Genomic DNA, 20896 nt, shown 5'->3' on the forward strand with positions numbered 1-20896 from the left:
TTCAAAATGTTCATGATGGTGAACGTTATGGTAGGGTTTCTGTTTTCAAATCAATATTTACGATAGTATATTAATAGTATCATACTTTGAACGACAAAATGTTTTTATGAATTGACTCTGTTCCTATGTATCTTGTCATACTTTGAATGACAAAATTATTTTATTCATTAATATTACTTTTACTGTTTAGGCTGTTTTTTGTGATATACATTTGACGTTACTCTGTACTTATGTATCCCGTCATACTTTGAACCACACTATTATCTTATTTATTATTATTACTTTTACTGTTTAGTCTGTTTTTTGTTATATCTATTTTACGTGACTGTATTTATGTATCCCATCATACTTTGAACGAAAAAATCATTTTATGTCTACCTGTTCGAATTTCAAACGCGCAATTTTACACCAGTACTTATACCTTCAATCCTTTATGGTTGCATATTACATAGATAAATAAAATCGTATAATATAGCAAAATGAAGATGTTACATTTGATGTATGCCTGTTTGTGTTTCATCGTTACATTTGTTGTTTTTATAGTGATTAAGATGATAACACAATGTTGGCTGCTGTACCCCTATTTTTGACATTTTTACCTATTGTGTCTGTTTGTTTTGTTTACTCATCGGTGACAATATAATGGAATTTGATGCGACGGTCATACAAGTGAGAGGTTTAGCTAGCTATAAAATCAGGTTCAATCCACCATATTCTACATAAGAAAATGCCTGTAAAAAGTCAGGAATATGACAGTTGTTATCCATTCGTTGGATGTGTTTGAACTTTTGATTTTGCCATTTGATTGGGGAATTTCCTTTTTGAATTTTCCTTGGAGTTCAGTATATTTGTGATTTTACCTTTTAATCACCGCCATTTATTGTTTGTTGTCTTTTTCGGTTTAATAAACACTTACTAAATGGATATCCGTTAGATAGTATGTTCCTGTCCCCTCGGATACAACTATACAAGTCATACTCAGTCAACAAGTATAAATAATACCAGGCTCTGAACCAGAAAACCATATTGAATCCAAACATCAATCAAAGTTAAAAGTCTGAGGAAATGGACTTTTAATAATTGTTTATTGAAAGAGTGACAATATTTTATTAAATGATGAGAACTGTCAATGGAAACAGTAAACTGTTTGTTTTCAATATTCACGATCGCGTAATTTTATCACAAACAATCTTTAACTGAGTTTTCACATTCCAATAAATGATTATTTTGGAACCAATGACACCCCAGTCTTGTGTTTGAATTGTATTATGCAACAGCATATATGCTTGAATACATAGATATGATATCGCGTAAGATTTAAAAAAAAAAAGCTAATCTTATGATATTATCAAAATGAACTTTTGCAATAGGCGTGCTTTCACAGTAGATGGAACTTAAGATCTCCCTTTTATTACCAGCCTAATGGTACTTGTTTCTAAAATATTTCACTTAAAAATATCACATTCTTTATGGGAAGTAATTTGTCAGAACGTCATACTTGACTTCAGGTAGTAAAGTTCCACGACACAGTAATTAATTAGTAAAATTCCGATTAACAACATATCATTGATTTAAGTTTACTTCAATAAACTTATTGTTTAGTTCAACATACGTTCAAGAATTATCAAGCAGCGTTTTGGGTATGTTTTGTATTTTCAGAATTGGTGAGCTTTTTTATATATCGGATTGAGTCTTCTTTAAGGATTGATTTTTAAATGTTGTGTTGCATTGGATTTAATCAATAAATCAAAGGTTTATACATCAGGTAAACAACATGTTATCGGAGATTTAAAACTGAATGTGTGTTTATAAGTAAGATATATACCTATAAATTAGTGAATAAGTCCAACTCCATCCAACTTTTTCGTGGTTTACACTTTATAAAAAATGTAAAACAGTTGAAAAGGTTTTATGTGGACTGGTTATCTTCCACATGCCTTTAGATAGTAAAACTTGTTTAAAAAAATGTCCGTTCTGGCCCTTTCAGATTAAAATTAACGTTTTGAATTGTTAAAAGAAACAATTGGAAAGACTTATAGAATCTCTAACCATTTGTAAATAGGAAGTGAATTCGGGGCGGATGTAAACATTTCTACGATACAATTATGATAACTGAAAACATCAATGGTCAGAACAATTGAAGGTCGTACGGTGATCTATAGTTGTGTCATTTTGGTCTCTTGTAGACGGATGTCTCATTGGTAATCATACCACATCCTCTATTTTTATATAATATATATATATATATATATATATATATATATATATATATATATATATATATATATATATATAAGTACGTCTGAGTCAGTGACAACCCTACAACAGATGTATCCATCGGATCGCCATCAATGATGGTGATACATGGCTGTGTACGTAATGTATATACAACTCGTCTAAACATCAACCCAACAATGTTAGATCTGTAAATTTGCTTTCGCAAATTTTTGGTTCTTCCCTCGCCGGGATTCGAACCCATGCTACTGTGATATCGTGACACCAAATCGCCTGCACTGCAGCCGTCCCGCTAGACCACACGACCACCTGGGCTCTCAAAAATAGAGCTTTCGCTGGCCGTGTGTTACCTTTCCACGTCAGTTTTAATCTAGCGTCGTACTGCAGTACATGATATATAAGGCATTAAGATGTTATTGTTACAGATCAGCTAAATAATCTATAGTAAAGGATCCTACAAATTAATGTAAGATACAGTCACAGAAAATAATTATATTTATAAGTACGTCTGAGTCAGTGACAACACTACAACAGATGTATCCATCGGATCGCCATCAGTGATGGTGATACATGGCTGTGTACGTAATGTATATACAACTCGTCTAAACATCAACCCAACAATGTTAGATCTGTAAATTTGCTTTCGCAAATTTTTGGTTCTTCCCTCGCCGGGATTCGAACCCATGCTACTGTGATATCGTGACACCAAATCGCCTGCCCTGCAGCCGTCCCGCTAGACCACACGACCACCTGGGCTCTCAAAAATAGAGCTTTCGCTGGCCGTGTGTTACCTTTCCACGTCAGTTTTAATCTAGCGGCGTACTGCAGTACATGATATATAAGGCATTAAAATGTTATTGTTACAGATCAGCTACATACGAGTCTAAATTGAAAACTACATGTACGTTCAAACCTATGAATGCGTTGGATAAAAACCGCAATTTTTATACGTGTGCATGTAAAACAAATTTCGTTGTAGAAGGGTCTAAAAACAGCACAAACAACATTTTCCAAAAGACCAAAAAAGTGAAAAAGTATATTTAAACAAAACGCATTTGACTAACAGGTCGAACAACTGATGTTCTTTAACCCTGCCGACTGCCATTGGCGATTGCAAAATAAAATTGATCACAAGATGTAACAAAATGGATCTTAATATAAATTTAATACTAAACAGATAAAAATTAACTTGTGGCCACGATGTTATGCCACAAACATACGGTGTCAATATTTTTTTAGTACACCAGATCCGGATTTCGACAAGAAATGTCTCTTCAGTGATGTTAGGGATCGAAACGGTATTTGGAAGGCCATATAAAAAGTACCCTAATTTTTAGAAAAAGTACACTCATTTTTCAGATAAACTCTTGAATTTTAAGAGTCAATATAGGATGAAGGGATCATATAAACCGGAGGGAAAATATGATACAAGCCCAAACGAAAAAATATAAACGAGTCTAAATTTAAAACTACGTTCAAACCTATGATTGCGTTGGATAAAAACCGCAATTTTTATACGTGTGCATGTAAAACAAATTTCGTTGTAGAAGGGTCTAAAAACAGCACAAACAACATTTTCTAAAAGATGAAAAAGTGAAAAAGTATATTTTAACAAAATGCATTTGACTAACAGGTCGAACAACTGATGTTCTGATGTTTATATTTATATATATATAAATAGATGTCAAGAACAAATGTCGTCTATAATGAGAAGTGTAAAATATCAGCATATCATCAAACAAGAATGATGAACGGCAGACGGTTATATTGCTAACAACTCAAACAGATCAAGGATCAGTCCAAGTATAAACCTATTGTTATCCATAGAAGGCAGGAAAAGTATAACAGAAAGTTTCTGTGTAAAAGAAGACCGTACCTTGACCGATAATAGTTTACTTTTATAATTGTGACTTGGATGGAGGGTTCTCTCATAGGCACTCATATCACATCTTTATATATCTATTGTACAATATGTAACTAGCGACAAACAGAACGGTACTGCATAGCACGTATGTGAAATTTCTTACACGATACAAAATAAAATTATAAATACCAAGCAACAGACAAAATCATTCCATTTCATGGAAAACCTTCCCTGTGAATTTATGTTTAAAAACTAATACGCATTTGGTCACTCAAGCTATTCTACCCTAGAACATCTGAGTACTTAAATAAGAATGATAGGTACCAGGATTATAATTTAGTACGTCAGACGCGCGTTTCGTTTACATAAGTCTCGTCAGTGACGCTCATATCAAAATATTTATAAAGCCAAACAAGTACGAAGTTGACATTCGCACTGACAACGGAGTTCTCTTTTAATATCAATAACCACTGGACAAAAATGAACTTAGTTACCAAAAAGGCATTATTCGTCTCAATGTTTCTTATTTAACATGCTTATGAAAAGGCAAGTTTAGTAGTATGAAATTATTTTGTTTGTTCTTAAAGTAAAATGTGTATTAATAGAGCAGCAATGGCTACAATAAACAATAAGATTAATTTGTATTTCAGTGAGTAGCAATTAACGAATCTCCAGTAGTAATCATGATGGGATTGATCACTTTCAAAAATGTTAATTCACGCATGAATAGTATATTTCACAATGTTACTTTGGCGGTTTCGGTTTCCCTTGTTTTATATTTCATTTCATGATTAATTTGTAATCAGTTTTCCGTTTATATAACTCACCAGCATTCCCACTGTAGCCAGCAACAGTTAGTTTATAGTTTGTCACAGCATCACCAACAGCGAATGTTGAATATTTTGCGTAAGCCTTGTTACCATCAAAGTCAGATATATCTACTCTTAAGGTAGAAAGGGTGTCTTCCTCCATCTTGGATTTTGAAATACCAGAAAACAAGGTCTATATCTTTGATAAAATGTGCAAATTTGAGACAAGTAGGTAATTCATGTGTAAGATTTTTCATTATAATATAGAAAATGCAATGTTTTATCATATTTATAGTTGTATTTTACCATTAACCGAATACTTTTGTTTGATTCAATTTTTTCCAACTTTGCCAAATAAGGGGAGATAACTCAAATGCAAGGGCAGATAATTCAGATTGTGTTATTTTTACAATAGAATGTGTTAGGAATTTACCCATTTTATTATTTAGCAAGAAAACGAGTTCGGTGACCCCCATTTTTCTTTTTCTTATCTGAAAGAATAATATTGCAGCCATCTTCTCATATTTTATATAAAAATTCTATGGTGTAGTTTTCGTTTTAATGAGGAAAATTGGGTTTCCCATGCATATTCTATACTTAATCTGACAATTTTGAACAACCTGTAGTGTGAAAATAAGTCCGGTGACCCATTCTTTTAATTAATGTTTTGAAACAAGCAGGTTATAAACTTCATTTTGGCAAATTATCAAAAAATTCTATGGATTATAATTTAGACACCCCATCTACCTTAATTCGCTTTTTCCAGCTGCAGTCAATGTATGTATTCGTTGGTTACCTATAATAAGAATATCAAATGAGTTGATATAACTCGTCGCAACATACCTGATGGATATTTTGAACCGAAATATTTACCCTTTATCACGTCCTGTTTTGATAAAATATTTTAAGACACCATTCATTTGTGTAACTTTTGTCATAAAATGTTACGCAGAAACTAGATCAGAACCAATATACAGTATTCATCCCGGTTTTATGTTTCTTCCTAATCAACAAACTGTTTATAATTAGATACATGTCAATGGTAAAATTTCGTCGCTTATTTATAGATTTGTCGAATCGTCAAGTATTTTTTTAAAACAAGAGAATTTAAAATAAAGCAAATACTTTGAAAGTCTACTGTATAATGCTTTTTTCTAATTAATACAGTATATCATTTTAAAGTTGGAAGTTCATAGATTTCTCAATTTCCGACATAAATTTGATGCAATCAAATAGTTACAGAAATGGTGATCAATAGACATGTTATTTCCAAATTGACAAATGCTTGATAAAATGTCAATAGTTGAAATGATCTATTGGTATGTAAAACATTATATAACTTACTTGTATGAATATTTTTGTAGTGTAAAATGTATACGAATTGTTTTTGACAAGCACTTTTTAAAGTATGATATGCTTGTGCAAGATACTGAAGATGACATTGCATTTAATCATCATTATTGTGTGGATGGTATTTCATTACACTTTTAACCATTGTTTGGTGAATATTTTTTTGTGTAATATGTAAAATATCTATTGTATATCAATGTTGAAAAATGAATAAATATAAAAATTGTATCACTAATTGTTTATAAATATATGAGAAATATTTACGTAACATGATTATTGATAGTAATGAAAAGGAAATACTAGTCTAATAGATTCTCAAACAGTTTCCCATATACTGTGGATTCATTTATTTTCGTGTGTACCAATTTTCGTGGATTGAGGAAAACTTACATGTTCGTGGATATTCAAAATCGTGGTTTTGCCGAAGTATGCATACAGGCCTATGGAAAATTTGTTATTCGTTGAACATTTTATTTCGTAATTAACCAGTTTCTATGACATCCACGACAAATGGTATTTAACTAATATTATTGAATCCACAGTACTTGATTTTGTCAAACACACCGTTCCTGTCCTATTTGATGGATTTCCAATGATATGGATGTTGAACAATTTTACAAATTTTACAAATTTACTATCCCCTTTTGATGTTGTTTTTACTACATCTGAACCAAACCAAAATGTTTTGTATCACCACGAGACTGCTTACATAATTTCGGAATTCAAATAAGTTAAGTAATACTAAATACAAATTAAATAACAAATTTTGAAAATAAATAAAATATTTACCTAACCAAAATTCCGCCTCTAAATTTCCAAATCCATTTTCATACGATTCCCAACCTCTGTAAAAATCTGTCGTCCCGTTAAGTCTTCTCTGAAACACCTGGAAATTATATCATTATGAAAAGATTATAATCGTGTTTTTTTATTAAATGAAGACGACTTATAGGGAACATGTGCGTATCGAAATTTTTCTTTACTAAAAGACTCTACTTGTTTTGACACAACACAAACTTGAGAAGCATACTTTGATTTATGTGGGGAAAAGATTGATGTAAATAGAAGTAAATCACTAATGATTAAAGAAGAGTGGCGAATGATAACACATGAACATTCAAAGTCATTAAACAAAAATAATCATACAACGTCATGTTAAAACAAAAAAGACAAACAAACAAACAACAAAAAACAAAATGGAAAACTTAACGAACTTTATGAAAAACCTTGGGCGATCATGGGTGCTCTTGAAGGGTAAAAATAAATACATAATATAAATACAATAGTTATACAGTGCATTATATAATAGCAACACTTACTCTACGCGCCTCATATCAAAACTTAAAAAATACGTAAAACATAAAATACAAAACACTAACTAATCATTATCAAAAAGACAGATAAAGATTTAAAAAGGGTATGTACACAAAATATTGAAAATATTATTAAAATTATCCAGAGTGTCCTCGTGGTCTTTAGTCGTAGCGTTTCGTCCGGATGTCATTTGGAGGATGTAAATGCATACTATTTCCGACCTGAGAAATATATTTGGTTTATATGACGTAAATAGAACTCGAATATAGCTTAATGCATGAGTTATCTCTAAAAGTTTACTAGGCGATCACAACCGATGCACAAAAATAAGAAGGTAAACATTTAGTTGCAGTTTATTGTATTTTATCATCTTGAAATGCTTGAGTTGGTGCTATGAGAAGTTTATTGGTAGATTGAAATGGCAGAAATTTGGAAAAACACAGTTTATGTAAAGATTCGTCACATGAATCAAACACATGTTACAGTTATGGTTCATATCAGTTAAGTTATTTCTTCTTTTTTGACATCAAAGATTTTATGTTTTTATTGCCAACTTTTAACATATGATGTGTCTCTGTGTTAATTGTATGCATGCTTAAATTGGACGAATTCGTCTGCTGGCCATACATAATACAACCAGTCGAACAAAATATACTTTGTATAGGCATTTTTATCAAAATTTGAAGAAAAATAGTAAAATAACAAATAAAAAAAACGAGCTTCATGAAAAATGTTAAAATAAAAAATCAAGTTTCTAGAAATTTACAAAATGATAAAATGAAATTAAATCTTGGCAAACTAAACAATTGCAAGAATTTTTCGAAAAATTCTGGATTTTCATATCCAAGGATTAGAATACCTTAGCCGTATTTGGCACAACGTTTTGGAATTGTGAGTCCTAAATGCTCTTTAACTTTGAACTTGTTTGGCTTTATAACTATTTTGATCTGAGCGTCACTGATGCGTCTTATGAAGACGAATCAAATTATAATCGTGGTACCTTTGATAACTTATTGCAACCATTATGTACATGTATTGCTATTCTTCATCAATGTAACATAATTTCCTTCCTCCCTGTAGCAAACACCTTATTCCAAATAGTGCTAATTACTAGGTCAATTACAAAATTGCCAAAACGACTTAGTGGTAGCTAGAGTTTGAAGATTCAGGTTTTTTTCTCCATTTTTGTAGTTTGCTACTTTGCAAACGTAACTTTCCTTATCTTGATTTGAGACCTTTGTCTGATAGTTAAAACCCAGCAATCTTAGTACAACTATAAATAGGTCTAAAATGGCTATTCAATTATCTCCTGTACTTTTTTTCCAAATGAGTTCAGTCGGGGTCAGCTTTTATATATTTATTTCACATTTATCTAATATATATTTTCATCCTGATATGGATGTAATATTTGCCTTTGAATGTATTTTAATGATCCATAATCAGCATTTAACTACTCATATACTTCGGGTTGAATTTGATTAAAAGCTAAATAACATTAAATACCGTCCATCCGCCATTGTCGGTCTCAAAATCACAGAAGACGTCAAATCCAAATTCTGAATGTTTGGGATATATCTTGTAAACTCCGTTTCCCTTTTTTTTTGTTTTGATAGCTCCGCAATCAATCGGTCGTTGGGTTGGCTCTTCCGGCTTTTCTGGAAATGAAGACAATAGTATTTGAATTATCGTCGGTAAGGACGAATAACAATCGTATCCTGTACCATTTTAATCAAGGTTAACATAGGGTATACATGATTTAAACATCATTTGCACTAATTTTGGTAATTGATCTGACTGAAATTTATTGAATGAAAATTAACCAAGTGAATATTTGTATCTATAGTAGACAACCCTGTACTAAAACGGTTACCATTTACAATTTTTGTTAATGACTGAAGGTACGGTTTAAAAAATAAAACTTCGGTTTTCATTACAATGCAAGTACAACAACATACAGATGTACAAATCAGAGTTAAAATAGGACCTTAAATTATATTTGCTATAGACATGCTTCATGCTTTTTATAAATCGGAAATGTTTCTGTCAAAAATAAATAGAGTTTTTCATGTTGATGCGTTTATGTCTAGACACATATGGGTGAAATTATTTTTCTTTTTTTTATAGTACAGATTGAATGTTATAATTTTAATTTCAAATAATCTTGTTGATAAAATATTGTAAGTTTTATCTAATTTTGCTTTGGGGAAGGGTTGTTTTTGCTTCGGAAAATAAAATTATTATTTGTTCTCTAACGTTTTTAATGTCATCACTTTAGGATGCATGGTATCAGAAGATTATTTTATCTGCCAATCATAGGTAAATGAACAGTATAAAGGTAGATGATTTTTTCTTAGTCAAAATCCATATCATTTTTAATAATTTGTCAAAATATAATTTATATCGTGCTTTTTTACAAAAATATAAAAAAAAAGAGTATGGGTCACCGTGCTTTTTTATGCTATAGGCTGTGCAAAGCAGGCATGCGGCGAATTGCATTGCAACGTAATGTATTACATTCCAATGACTTTGACAAAACCATGCATTAAATTAAAATTACAATTACATGCATATATCAAATATATTAATGAATGACATTAAAATAACTTTTGCATTACACATCACATTTGTCAATGTTAATATTAGGTGAAAAAAAATTAAACATTTTAAAAAAAAACACAAAAGATTTTAGCATATTCAATAACTGTTCCTAATGCATATCAAATTAAGGTATATTTATATCAAGTAAAATGTCTATTCAATACAATTATAACATTTTAGCATCATAAGGGTTTCAAGGTAAACATCTCTGTGTTTTCCCTACAAAAAAGATAAAGTTTGATATGTTATTTAACTAATGTTAGCTTCATGAATATACATTTGATGTATTAATTCCAACCAGAATTGTTTACTGGGAATTTCTTTCCTAATTAGAAAATAAACAAAGAAATTTTTATGATCAAATTGGTGAAAAGATTGATTGTAAAACAAACTAATCAGTGTTTTTTGACAATTGTAAATTTCTCTGTTATTTAATCATGACGAGGTATTCATTAATGTTTTGGTAAAAATAAAATACTTTTCCAGTGATGCTTTTCAAATAAAAAAAAATCAATCCAAACGATAACGTTTATGTTTTTAATTAATCCACAAATCTTAGATTCTGCTTTAGCTAAATCTGAAACAATCTGTTAAAGATCTATATATGGTATGTGAAACATAGTTATGTCATATAATGAAATGTAATTCATGAAATAACACAACTTTTTTTCAGGTTTTGCATTTAATCACATGTACATGTAATGCAAAACTTGCTGCATTACACATTAAATGCCATTACTTGGGAAAATGTAATGCATTACAATTGCAAATTAGCATTACCCCATGCCTGGTGCAAAGTTGTCCGATTTTGTATGTATTTTGCATGATAAAAATGTGTGATAAAAAGAAAACTACACAGTCAATATAAATTTTAAGATAGAACATAAAAAGATAACTCTAACAACATGCTTTCGGTTAAGAAAAATAATCAAATCGATCAATTGACTCGTTTTCTTGCTACGACAACATCTTCTATATACAAGTTACCAACTTCCTAAGCAAGGTTGTCGGCTCTCCGAACATTCCCGAAGTCCTGCGTCAACACCCTTGCCTTCAGCCGTACTCAAACCGTGCAATATCTTGCAGAACTTAATCATCCGAAGTGCATGCATACATTTTTTCGTTAATTGCATAAACATATATTTAAAACATGTTTTTGTATTAACTTTAACGGTTCATTTTTAAACATACGACAATTTGTAGCCGTTTGACCATTCTGTGGAAAGTGCGTACATGCGAACTACTTTGTTTACGTTTTCCAAGTTGGCGGCCGTCAGCGTACAAACCATGCAGGTATGATTTTTACTTATATTAAACGATGTAACTATTTTAAATCAATGTATATGACAGAATTCAATTGCATAGGTGTCATGTCTGATCGCTGGTGGACAATAAACAAAATTGCCGTTTCTTGGAAGGAGAAATAACAGAAATTTAAAAAAGGGAGAGGGGTACTTAAAAAAAAGGTATCACACTTTATTCTAGCTGCGGTACCATACTGTGGCATGCATAAATTTATTCTCATAGACAGAAAATAGTGTTTGCTGGATATTAAAGATGGTAGGATCACCCCCTCCCACCCCAAAAAAAAATAAACCCACTGCATTATCATTATTGTGTGGCATTAGTCAGTTAGCATGATCAAGGATTTGTACTATACAAATCCTTAGTAAGTACTTTTTAGTAAGTAAGTAAATCAGTAAATAAGTAAATCAGTAAGTAAGTAAGTAAGTAAAAATTTATTTGGATTCAGCATATTGACAAACAGTACAAACATATGCTCTAATGATCTTTTCACTGATTATAAAAACATATGCAATAACAAATAAAACAAGGAACGCGGCATGCAAAATAAATTATAAAACGCAGCACCAAAAATTAGCTCTAAGCAATAGCATATACATGTATCTGCTATTGGAAGCCGCATGCATGATTAGGAATCAAATGAGCTAGCAATCAAAGGTTACCTATGAAATTATGGTGTCATTATTTATTTGTACATGAATGTCATGAAAAGAAAAAATCTACTTCACAGGTTTTGAAAACTAATTATATATTTTTCTCTGTGTCTATAATTTCTAAACAATTAAAACATTTATAAGCTGGAGTATATATCCACTCCTTAAAGGGAAGATAGATAGATAATAGGCTGCAAATACTAATAGTTATGTTCAAATGCCAGAATCATGTATTTTAATTTACAAAAATGTACAAGTACAATGCATTATCATTTTTTTTTACAATGTACACAAAATGTACATGTACATTCCATTTATCAGTTGGATCATCTAGCTACTAATGGCTAGTGCACAGAAAACCAGACATATATATTACTGTTATATTTCACTAACCATATATTATTTGATTATATATTTTTAATTTTTGTGTTTTTGTTGAATTTATGCTATTTTGGTGTCATTGTCTTCAATTTTCCCCCCTTTAAGACTTGGGGTAAAGGTAAAGACACAGAAGAGTGCAGGCCTCTTTTGTTGACTAGCTGTATATTTTAAAATATATAGTGCTGATTCTGATGATAGATAATTATTTTTTTAGGTTTCTTGTACTAAGTAACTGATTATCATGACACTGTCATAACATGAGGTGCCAGGACAGGCAGGAGATGTGAGAAGTAGCAGTTTTTAAATTTTATCGTGGGAAATGTTCATTTCAATAGTATTTTTTCTTTTGGTAAGTTTTAGATATTATATATAAAATAATTAGAATTTTGAAAGTCTTATATATAAAATAATTAGAATTTTGAATGTATACATGAGGGTTTGGATGGGGTTAAATGATTAAAGAATAATGCCCTAAAAATATGAAGAATAGAAAATAACGGGCAAAAAACATGAAATTAGAGAAAAAAGGGGTGAATTTTTTGAAGATTAGAGAAAAAAAGGGGTGAAAATTAAATGTTTACAGAATAACAGACCCCCAAAAAAAAATCCAGACCCCCATACATACATGTACATATAGAACATCATTTGTTTTCAAAAATAGGACAAGTGAATTCATATTTAAAGTGTAAATTAAGTTTCTATTTTAAAAATAACATTTAATGAAAACTAAGGTCATATATAAATGTAAAATACTGCAATCTTTTGAAACAGATAAAATAATGTGAAATGGCAATTTTAGACCATGAAATATTGTCCTCATTAAAACTGATTATTTCTGTAATATGCTAGAAATATAGGTAGGGTCAAACAACCTTACTTTTGTACTTGAATGTCGGTTTGATAGTAAACTAACGTGCAATTTTATATGTCAAAATCTGTAAATGAGAAATCGGCTAATTTTGATTATTTTTGTCAAAATAGTCAATATTTAGAGAGTGTGTTCGGAGATCCAAAAAAACATATTCTAAGTATGAAAATAAACAGTTTTTCTAAGACTTGCTGATCTTACTCTTTCATTCATATTATTACATTCAATTTTGGCAAAAAATGACAAACTATAGCAAATTTATAGCAACTCACCAAAATTTTGATCATATTGTAAATTAGTTCAATACACTGTTTCATAAGGTTTTCATCATCATGTAAATATTGAAATCTGTCACTCATCATGGGTATTCTTCAAATATCTATAAATTTGTGATTTTTCTTTTCTTGATTTGAAGTTAGAGATAATTGGAGATTTGAGCCTCTAAAACATACATGTATAAAATCACTGTACTAGTATACATGTTTTTTAAGTGGCCAGTTGGACACCGCCTCCTGGTGCGGGAGTTTCTCGCAACATTGCAGACCCATTAGTGGCCTTCAGCTGTTGTCTGCTCTATGGTCTGGTTGTTGTTGCTTTGACACATTCCCCATTTCCTTTCTTCATTTTATGTATAAATATATCTCTGCATACATATCGGAAGCCCCAGACTAGTAAATTTCTTTTGAACTAGTAAGATTTTGCAAAACTTTGTTTGAACCAATAAGAAAAATGTCAGAATATTGGTCTTTGGACTGGTAGTTGAGAAAAGATTTTGGTGAGACTGTATATATATCACATTTCCTTTATCAAAAGTTTTTCTCAAGCAGAAAAAATGAATGGGTTGAAGAAAAATTATTGAAAGCTACATTTGTCAAAATTAAATATTTGCGGAAAATATGCTCTTTTTAGTGGCCTCCTCTCATGCTTGTTTCTAGCTATAAATTGCACTTATCAAAGACTAAGACCGACACATGTTTTATTTTAGTAAACATATAATTATGTATATATTATATCAGATTTTGAATTATTTCTTCTAGAATGGTGTTTTTCTATGCATTCTACAAACTAGTTTTCTTTAAACAAAGCTCTAAAATACCTTGTTAAATATAATTTTAACTTTTAAAATACATTCTGTAGTACATTGTAGTTGCAAAGGGATATAAGATCAATATGTAATAGCTTCAAAGATATGAAAAAATATATGTTATATTTTACTAGATTTTTGCACATGATCTCCTGATATGTTCTAAATTTGATCATAGGTATTTTTTTTTTTTTATTGTTCGTGTATCATTATGAATTGGTTTTTTTTTTCTTATTTTTGTGTAAACTATTCTGATTATTCATAAAGTCAAATAGGCAATACCAAACTTTAAAATAATATGCAATGCATTACATATACTATAAATCTATTAATTAATGATTTTTTCTTCTAGAATGGACATATTATATATTATATGGAACTGTAACACAGAGAAGCTGACTTGAAAGAAATATACTTTGTATTTTGTGTGCTGATAGAGAATGACAGTCACAGATTTTATAAATGTTGTAATTCAAACAATTATCATACACACAGGAAATAAACATTATAATTTTTACTTGTTTTTTTTTTAAGTCAATCTTAAAAATCAATCTATGGAGAAGGGTCATAGTCAAAAACTAGTAAATTTTGATGTAAGCCATTACAGACATCCATATGGCCATTACTAATGAGAAATAGTTCAAAGCCTAACATATGTTAATGCACCAGAATACATATTAAAAATACATGGAAATCTCTACTGAGTTTTAGGTGTTACGGTCAAACATGAAGTGATTATAAAATTGCATGGTCAATCTTTTTTTGATGATGTGCCATTAATTTATTATTTCGATGATAAAGAGTTGAGTCATCTTTTAGCTCACATGGCCCACAGGACCAAGTGAGCTTTTCTCATCACTTGGCGTCCTTAGCCTTCCGTCATCTGTCGTCCATTAACTTTTACAAAAAATCTTCTCCTCTGAAACTACTGGGCCAATTTAACCAAACTTGGCCACAATCATCATTTGTGTTTCTAGTTTAAAAGAATGTGTCAAGTGACCCGGCCAACCAACAAAGATGGCGGCCATGGCTAAAATTGAACATAGGGGTAAAATGTAGATTTTGGCTTACAACTCTGAAACCAAAGCATGTAGAGCAAATCAGACGCCGGATCATATTGTTAATCAGGTCCAGATGTATCTGTCCTTAAATTTTCCGATGAATGGGACAACCCATTATTGAGTTGCTGCCCCTTAATTGGTAATTTTATGGAAATTTTGCCTTTTTTGGTTATTATCTTGAATATTATTATAGATAAAAATAATATTCAAACAGCAATAATGTTCAGCAAATTAAGATATACAAATATGTCAACATGACAAAAAACGGTCAGTCGACCCCTTAAGGAGTTATTGCCCTTTATAGTCAAATTTTTTAAAACTTTTAAAAAATCTTCTCTATAACTACTGATACATTAAAAAAGAAGATGTGGTATGATTGCCAATGAGACATCTATCCACAAGAGACCAAAATGACACAGAAATTGACAATAAAAGGTAACCGTATGGCCTTCAACAATGAGACAAATTGAATCAACCTTGTCCACAATCATCAATAGGGTATTTATTTTTTTTAAATGTGTCCGATGACCCTTCCGGTGAACTAAAATGACTGACATGGCTAAAATTAGTACTTAAGGTAGAATACGGTTTTTCGGCTCATATCTCTGAAACCATTTAGAGCAAATCTGACGAGGATACAAATGCTCATTAGACCCAGATCTATTTGCCCTGAATTTTTTAGGCCAATCAGGCAATTTTGTTGTTGGGTTGCTGCCTCTGAATAGATAATTTTAAGAAATGTTTGCAGCTTTCGGTTATTATCTTGAATGTTATTATAGATAATACAAATACTACAAATAAGTCAACATGACCAAAAATGGTCAAGTGACCCCTTATTAAGGAGTTATTGCTCTTTATAGTAAATTTTTAACAATTTTCTCTTCTGGGCCAAATAAAGGCAACAGTAGTATATCGCTGTTCGAAACTCACAAATTGACTGAGAAAGTAAACAAATCCTTTTTACAAACTAAAACTGAGGGAAATGCATCAAATATAAGAGAACACATAATAGAAACTCAACATACACATTGTGTAACACACTCAGAAACGAACTGTAATATAACAATGGCTATTTTCCTGACTTGGTACAGGACATTTTAAGAAAATAATGGTGGGTTGAACCTGGTTTTGTGGCATGCCAAACAACCCGCTTTAATGGCAATGTTTATTATAGATAGAGATAATTGTAAGCAGCAAGAAGATTCAGTAACGTAAGATCTACAAACACATTACCAAAACACAATGTTTGTCATGAATCCATTTGTGTCCTTTGTTTAATCTACACATAGACCAAGGTGAGCGACACAGACTCGTTAGAGTCTTTAGTTTAGATGCTACAAGCAACTGGCTAACTATATTTGGATAGTTTAAATTTGACATTTCGGTGCTTTAATAGCTACTTATGCGGTATAGGTTTTGATGATTGTTGAAGGCCATACATTGACAAATAGCTGTAACTTTCTGTGTCATTTGGTCTCTTTTAAGAGTTGACAAAGTGGCAATCATACAACATCTTCCTACTAAGCAATATTGCCGTAAGATATGAACAATCATCTTTGCCATATGTACATTTATCACTTGTAAATTGTCCCATATAAATTTCAAGTAATGCAGGTACGCAGCTTGTCTATAAATTCACCCTATGAAGACACTTATTTCATGATAATGGAACACCGTATCGGTGGTCACTTGGTATCGTGTTTGTCTAGGGATCGTGTGTTCAAATCATGACTGTCTGGGTAAAACCAAAGACAGTAAAATAGGTGTTTGAGGCTTCTGAACTAAGTACGTAGCATTAAGGGAAAAGAGTAAAGACTGGTCTGCTTGGAGTCAGATTGGTTGTGTACTAGCACGTTGATAATTAGCCTCAGTATAAGTGTCTTGTACAAATCAAGGTAAATAATCATTTCACATTATTATGTTCTCGTCTAGAATGTTGGATGTTGAGTAACCATATTTTTTTTTTATCATTGAACAAAACATATGTGACGAGAACTGTCATTTGAGACAGATAATTTGTGATGTTTTCGTTGAACTAGTTTTGATTGATTGATAATAAGTGTTTAACGTCCAACGATGAATATTACACATATATATCGATGTATATATATGTTCAGGACCATACGAGTATGGTCATGACCGTATGGTTATATAGTCGGGATCATTAACAAGTTTACAGTAAATACTTTTAAAATCTGCATAAGGTATAACATTTTAATTGTCATGTCATTATTAAAGATGGTATCATAGGTCATTTTATTATAATGATTATAAAAGATTAATTAAATGAAAATAAGCAGTTTCAAGATATTCTTGTATGACATTTTTAAGATTGCATCTTTTAATATGTTGTTCTATAAGTACTGTTTGTTTTGATTTGCTTATGTAAAGGGTTGTTTGAATTTTAAAGTAACTTTTAATGATTTTTTTTAATTTCAAAATTCCACATTTTTTTTTAAATGACCCTTATGTATAGCTTTGAAATAAAAGTAAAAACGAGCATGGAAATGGGGATCGAATGTGTCAAAGAGACAACAACTCGACCATAGAACAGACAACAGCAGAAGGTCATCAACAGGTCCTCAAAACAGCGAGAAATTCCCACACCCGGAGGCGTCCATCAGCTGCCCCCATACAAATAATAATTATATATACTAGTTCAGTGATAATGAACGCCATACTTAACTCCAAATTATACACAAGAATACTAAAATTAAAAATGATACAAGACTAACAAAGGCCAGAAGCTCCTAACTTCGGACAGGTGCAAAAATGCAGCGGGGTTTAACATGTTTATGAGAAGCAATTAAATAATTTGAATAAGTCTTATGGTAGATTTTTTTTCAAGCAGTCCTTTCGTTTCCACTTGCAGTCTCGACTTAATAAAGTAAATGTTTTTTTTTTTTTCATTTTTATAATTCATTTAACTCTACATTTAATAAAATGCAAACTTGAAGAAAACCTATCGAAAAGTTATAGAAGGTAACTGAAATTTGAATAACTCGAATCGTATATTATCAGCGTCAATTCATTTCTATTTCCTTTTGGGGTCTTTGGTGTAAACCTCAAAAAAGTAGTTCCGACCACAAAGAGTAGTGTCCCTTTGAACGCTTGTAGATTACAATAGAAACTGGCAGTTTCTATATCGTGACGTTTCAATACAAAATAGCCAATCGGAACTACTCGGCCTTTCTGGTTGCACGAAGAAATAACCTCGTATGCACTAGGCGGATAAATCGCACTATTTTGTAAATCACGTGACATTATTTTATATCACATGACATGAAAATGGGCGATCGACCACCATGCCTGTGTTGTGGATTAAGAAAGAGTAAATATTTCGGCCTTTTTAGTAAAAAAAGTGAACTTGACAATATTAAATCAAACCTACAACTATTATTTGAAGCTACTATCGACTTTAGACTAATCAGCAATACTGTAATATGTGACCACTGTGTAAATATTGTTAAAACTTTTAAAAATATCAAAGAGAAATTATCTCATGCAATTTTAAATTCTGTTAATGTCAATAATGAACCAATTACAAATGATCAACTGATAAAGACTCCAACTGCTAAGAACAGTAAGAAGAGATTTGCCTCAACACCAGCATCAGAATTGAGATTCAGATTAACACCCAAAAGAGAACCAGTTATTTCATCTCTGGTCCGATCATTCGAGAAGTTGAATACCCATACTAGTTTAAATGTAAAGGAAAGATCAGGTGTTTCTAGACGTCGGATTGATTTTGACAATGGCCACGACCATGACCATTCATATACAAAAGATTCACCTTCATGTGACATCAGACAAATCAGTGACCAAGATAACAACCTGATTGAGGCTTTACTGTGCCAAAATTTAGACAGGTATATACATGTATATAATAATAATAAATGAATGAATAAACTTTATTCAGAGTCGGCAAGGTATACAAACAGAGACAAGATAAGCTGAAATAAGCTTTTAACTGACATATATCACTGGCTTAATTTATGATTTAAGTAGACCGAATAATCTGTCTCTTTGTGTGGACACAAAAAAAAAATTAAAATAATTATAAATAGCCAAATGATGAAAAGAAAATATGAAATGACAAATTACACAAGAGAAAGATTATTCGGTCTATGATTTAAGATAACCAGACTTCATGCAGCCACACAAAGTATATTTGAGAAGTGCATCTTGTGTACAGTACATTGTAATTGACAATCAAGACTAATTTTATCAAGTAACATTATATTTATAATTATTATGTAGAAAACACATAATATATATTATAATTAGTCTAAAATTTAAGATTTAAATATATGGATAAAAAATCTCAAACTACATGTGTGTCAATGAATGATACATACCACGTAAATTTTAGAACTAGTAATTAAATACATATTTATAACATCCTTATATATGCATATAAAGAACATATATTTAAATGTTGATATTTGATCAAAGGTCTTGGAGCAAACAAGACAGAAAAATCTATTATTGCAATGTCAAAAGCAGCACCAGTTATAAACGATGTAACAACAAACTTTGACAAAATGTTGAAATTGAACGACTTCAAAACAAAACATAAAAAGAGATCATCGGAGGAAGACATTCATACTCTAGTTAAGAAGCTAAAAGATCTTGATATTTGGAATTTTCATGAAAACAGATCACTAACATTATTCACTGGTATAGGTCAATCACCTTTCAACTTTGATACTGATGTGTTTTTAAGGAATATGAAATCAACCATATTCAGACTGCAAAGGGATTTGCCATGTGAGGCAGATGATGATAACAATCATGATGATAATGATGACGATGAGGGAAGTGACATGGAAGATTAATTAAAACATATACATGTACTTGCATTTAAATAATTTACTGGTCATACATATGGTTTATAAAAATCAAAAAAGAAAAATGAAAAAATCTGTTATTGATGTGTAAATAAATTAATATGAAGTAGAAAATTGAATGATGATGGAATTCAATGTTAGTCATGCCATGGTTCACTCAACAAGGGGAATTTTTCACAATACTATAAGAGTAATTGAATATTTTTTGCAGCATTTTGAGAAATGATTTTGCTGTGAAAAAGTGTACTATCATGACTATAGTATAAGTAAAAAAACTCCTTTAAAAAAAACAAATTTCTGTATAAAGTCAATAGTTAGGTTGAATTTTTAAGCTTAAACTGTATTGCTTAAACAAGGCTAATGAGTGTTTTGAAATATATGTCTAAATGTCAAAGCAGACTTACCTCTTGGGTTTTTTTTTCATAATAAAAAATTAGGCTATTAAAAACATTCAACAAGTTGTTATTTTGAATTTAATGCTGCACGTCAACAAAATGTAAAACAGTGAGTTGTCTTATAAAAAA

The 20896-nt window shown here is 30.9% G+C and overlaps 1 long non-coding RNA gene across 1 annotated transcript in view; it reads right to left on the reverse strand.

Moving 5' to 3' along the window:
• Positions 1 to 20896, reverse strand: part of LOC143075396 (uncharacterized) — a 68627-nt gene that overhangs the window by 33189 nt on the left and 14542 nt on the right. The gene's annotated exons all lie outside the window — the stretch shown is intronic.

The sequence above is a fragment of the Mytilus galloprovincialis genome, chromosome 5 (genome assembly GCF_965363235.1).
Source record: "Mytilus galloprovincialis chromosome 5, xbMytGall1.hap1.1, whole genome shotgun sequence".
Lineage (NCBI taxonomy): Eukaryota > Metazoa > Mollusca > Bivalvia > Mytilida > Mytilidae > Mytilus > Mytilus galloprovincialis.